Source organism: Saccoglossus kowalevskii, chromosome 14 (genome assembly GCF_978046115.1).
Source record: "Saccoglossus kowalevskii chromosome 14, keSacKowa6.1, whole genome shotgun sequence".
Lineage (NCBI taxonomy): Eukaryota > Metazoa > Hemichordata > Enteropneusta > Harrimaniidae > Saccoglossus > Saccoglossus kowalevskii.
In genome coordinates this window covers 28,940,178-28,945,159 of record NC_140654.1, presented here as the reverse complement: position 1 = coordinate 28,945,159, position 4,982 = coordinate 28,940,178, and the positions used below count along the sequence as shown (strand labels likewise).

General features: G+C 41.1%; 1 long non-coding RNA gene across 1 annotated transcript; it reads left to right on the top strand.

The window, feature by feature from the left end:
* The first annotated feature begins 2,782 nt into the window (after positions 1-2,782).
* LOC146734669 (uncharacterized) lies at positions 2,783-4,369 on the top strand. Its single transcript, XR_014931564.1, has 2 exons — positions 2,783-3,101; positions 3,952-4,369. It is a non-coding gene; the product is annotated as an uncharacterized LOC146734669 (long non-coding RNA).
* The last annotated feature ends 613 nt before the right edge of the window (positions 4,370-4,982 follow it).

Here is a 4,982-nt window from a genome sequence, read left to right as displayed (position 1 = left end):
GCTAAATTCTTATTTTTCAAGCGGCAACAGTGGTGCACTAGGTCGTGAGAGGCTAGATCGTGAATTCAGTTCTGAGAAGGGAAATCAAGATGTTTTTCAACCCACTGTTGACAAAAAGACGAAGCAAAAAATTTATGTCTGTCATGTTTTGTATAAACACGGAACTAAATAAGAAGATGAATAATAGCGTAATGCCCGAGGTTAGCTTATGGAATTAACACCTTCGATTGAAATAATACAGACAGATAGACATGCATGCTCTGCACAGGAATAGAAAAAAATTAAACCTAAATTGAAAAAAAAAGGAAAACCCAAATAAAAATCCATTTTTGTCCCATAACCCGTCCATATCACAAAAAGCCAAATACCATACCCAATGCATAATACGTATGTCCCATAAACCGACCATCCCACTAACATTCCCAAAAGCCCATTACACTGTTTCCCAAAACCATTTAATATCCCAATGACCCAGTACCCATGTATCCCATCTATCCCATAGTTCCCAAAACGCCCAAAGCACAAATTATAACCCAACCCAAAACCCAATTGGGCCCCCCTATGTTTTTTTGTGTTTTGTATTTTTTTTTATTCCTAAGACCCCCAAAAGACCCCTAATAAATCCCAAATAATATCCAAATTTAAATTAAAACCCATCCCTATAAAATAAACAAACAAAATAAATAATTTGAAATAATAAAACAAACAAAAACCCAATGCTAATCCTGTACAGAGCACACATCTTAGATATACCAAAATACTCTATTTGAAGTACTCAATTGATGAAGAGGAAGAGACGATGAAGAGGAGAGGAACTGCATATGAGTGTGTATGTGTGTGTGCACCTGTCGGTGTGTGCATCTGTCGGCCGGTGTGTGCATCTGTCGGTCGGTGTGTGCATCTGTCGGTGTGTCCATCTGTCGGTGTGTGTGCATCTGTCAGTGTATGTGCATCCATCCGTGTGTGTATCCGTCCATGTGTGCGCAAAACTGGTATAACTTGGAGTGTACTAAGCCACATGAGTTAAGTGATATCCATGTGTGTGTGCATCTGTCGGTGTGTGCATCCGTCCATGTGTGTGTGCATCCGTCCATGTGTGTGTGCATCTGTCGGTGTGTGCATCCGTCCATGTGTGTGTGCATCCGTCCATGTGTGTGTGCATCCGTCCATGTGTGTGTGCATCTGTCGGTGTGTGCATCCGTCCATGTGTGTGTGCATCCGTCGATGTGTGTGTGCATCCGTCCATGTGTGCATCTGTCGGTGTGTGCATCCGTCCATGTGTGTGTGCATCCGTCCATGTGTGTGTGCATCTGTCCGTGTGTGCATCTGTCGGTGTGTGTGCATCTGTCGGTATGTGTGCATCCATTCGTGTGTGTATCCGTCCATGTGTGCGCAAAACTGGTATAACTTGGAGTATACTAAGCCACATGAATTAAGTGATATCCATGTGTGTGTGCATCTGTCGGTGTGTGCATCCGTCCATGGTGTGTGCATCCGTCCATGTGTGTGTGCATCTGTCGGTGTGTGCATCCGTCCATGTGTGTGTGCATCCGTCCATGTGTGCATCTGTCGGTGTGTGCATCCGTCCATGTGTGTATGCATCCGTCCATGTGTGTGTGTGCATCCGTCCATGTGTGTGTGCATCCGTCCATGTGTGTGTGCATCTGTCGGTGTATGCATCCATCCATGTGTGTGTGCATCCATCCATGTGTGCATCTGTCGGTGTGTGCATCTGTCCATGTGTGCAACTGTCCGTGTGTGCATCTGTTCGTGTGTGTGCATCTGTCCGTGTGTGCATCTGTCCGTGTGTGCATCTGTCCGTGTGTGTCCAAACTTGTTTTAACTTGGAGTGTACTAAGCCACATGAGTTAAGTGGTATCAAACAATCTGTTGATTTGAGTACAGTTAATGATTTGCAAATTGCTAGAAGACCTTCTGAGCTTCCAGGAAATCATGCTGAAAATGTCACGATTCTGGACAATGTCACTATTAGAAATGCAAAGCTTGCAGAACTCCATAGCTGGAAACAAAATGAGCTGCAGGATGTGGGACAAATACGCATATTTACAAGGTTGGTGAACACATTGAAAACTACTGCAGATGGCATAAATCCAAAGGCTTGACTAGTGGCCAGGGGTTTTGAGGAGTGAACAAAGATCAAATGCCAAAATTTATCCTGGCAATTATGGCACAAAAGGAATGGAAACCTCAGTCAATTGACATCAAGACTGTTTTTCTTCAAGGACAATCTGGGTAGAATTTCTGAAGTTGACCCGGCTGGGTTTCATTGGGTTTATATAATGATGATGAATGATATATAGAGGATCTCCAATGAGTAACCGTGTAATATCGGATTTATTAAACGAGTGTAGTAATTTTCATATGTTCCGAGCCTTTGGCTCGGAACATATGAAAGTTACTACACGAGTTTAATAAATCCGATATTACACGGTCACGAATTTGAGATCCTATTTATCACATGTATTCTTTTTTGTTGTAATTCAAAGCCAAATGTTTCCACTGTAGTCGGCAGCCGAAATCGACAACGCAAACACTGGGCGCATTGATTCGGTCGAACAAGTAAAAGTGAAGAGTCATTGAAGAGACAAAAGCGATCAAAAAGAACTTTAATAAAGGTCCAAACACCAAACTAGTTAGAATACAAATAAACAAATTACATTATTTTTAACTTAAACACTTAAAGCGAAAAACGAAAGCAGTAAAAACTATTAAATACATCAAAAAGCTGTAGGAACTACAAGTATTTATCAGGGGTTTCCCCGTCACTCCATGACGTCATTGACATGGTCCACGAGATCAAACATGGAAGTCAACGCTGCGTCGATTGAAAGTTATTATTTAGTTCTCATCTGATGACTGAGAGGAATCAAACACATATATCCGACGTCTTTTCGGTGGAATTGTTGAACTATCATTGTTGGCAATGTTGTAATGTACGTGTACATTAAATACTCCGCCGGAAATGGGGCCTCCAAATATCGGTGTGGATTGTGAACTCAAGGTCGAGGCATGATGGCTGATATTGGTTGATGTCAACTGGGACGCGATGTTACGTTCTGGTTGAGGTTGCATAACAGAAGGTATTGATGTTTGGCACGGGTTTGATGTGCTATAGTTAGGGGTGGCTACTTGATTATTCAAAATGCCAGAAATTTCTCTGTGTTGGTTTTCTGATATAGTGCTGTAGGCATTGACGGACTGAATGTTACGATGACCGGAGATCTGCATTATTTGTGTCGGTGGTATATTTTGGTCACTTAATTTCTGGATGAGATGCTTTCTGGCACTATGATTTGTGAGGCGTTTGTTTGGGAGTAAATTTGCTGCAGTTGCCATATTTTTCATCAGGGAACCTATTTTATTAATTTCGATAGGCTGGTGACGGAACCACTGCTCACCCGGTCTGGGCAGTCCGCGAGAATGCGTGGCGATGTAGTATGGGTCGTCACTATTTGTGTAACTAGCTAGTCGTAAACTGAGGTATTTTTTGAAAATAGCAACTGGACATCTTCTGGGATTCGCAGGGACGTCCCACATCTTTGGCTTCACTTTTCTGGTATCCCTTGGATTTTCTCCAGTCCGAGTTTTAGTTTGCCGTTCAGAGAACTCAAGATATTCACGACCGCTACTATCAGTACATAGGCTCACATCTCCCCAACACATGTTACGGTGCTCGGTATTACCCCTCAGACCAAAATGTACTGTGTTATAAAACCACATGGTATTTATTATGGCTTTAGGACTGTGGGACCCAAACTGTCCCGATTCCCACAGAATTTCGATTTCCTCATCTGTAGCCGCCTCAGCTGTTCGCGGTAGGTTGCCCTTACCATCTTTCTTTAATTTCTTCTGTTTTGCTTTTATTGTTTCCCGCACCTCATTAAACTCAATACTACTGATCAGTGAATACATGTATTTGTGTCGTTTCAGGTGACGTTCAAAGCTAGAAAGCATAGATCTTAATGAAGTAGGCTCGTAGTCATCACCGCTTGGTTTACGGACACTGATAAAGAATTTGCATATAATTGTTTCCAGTTCTTTTGGAGGGATTTCGTGGATTTCTCTAGCTTCTTGTATTTCTGGTGTCTTCAAAAATTGGCCCAGTAATCTCATATCATATAGAGTTTTCTTGGCTGTGTTTTTGTTTTGTTGAGTTTCGATTGTTCTTCTGACATCGTCATCGGTGACTGGCACAAATCTACATGGTCGTGAAGGCCCGGCCTCGGCGCTGTCGCTGTAAGTGGTGTGTGCTGTCGCTTCACCCAAGGAAGCATTTTCTGTGACGAAAAGAAATGTTACATTTGTTATTATAAATATAAAAATAAATTCATGTTGTGGAATCATTTTATTTAGTACTCGCAGTATTGTGATGTATTTTTATCCAATGCATTATGCGATCATACAATACGCCGAGTGATCATGATCTTAGTATATCAGTTCTGACGAAAGAAAACAACGTAAACGTACCTTCACTTGGTCTTTCTTGCTCATCATTCATAAATTCTGCCACGTCTATATCAAAAGTATTGACTAAGTCGCCCATATGTATCATGATTTCGAACGTTCGATCAGCTGAAGGTTTGTTTACTTTGAGATGCAAATTTGTACGATTTACAGCAGACGAAACATTGTCATGCCCGAACTATTTTCGGGTTGGGAGAATTGAGACTGTGATTAATATCTTTAATATTTTGTTTATTTAACAGCGATAAAATCAGAGATTATATAGCATCTAAAAATCTAATAAGTATAATATGTAATAATTTCTACATAATTTGTCATTAAAATCTGCCTCATCATAAGTGTTGCATAATTCAGTACTAACTTTGCTGATAAGGTCAAAGGTGAAATTAGCTGTATTGGCCAATCACATCACAGACTTAAAGTGTGACGTCACTTTCAAAGTGTGTAATACCAAAAATATCACACGGGTGTTATTACACCGAAAGTACATGATACAC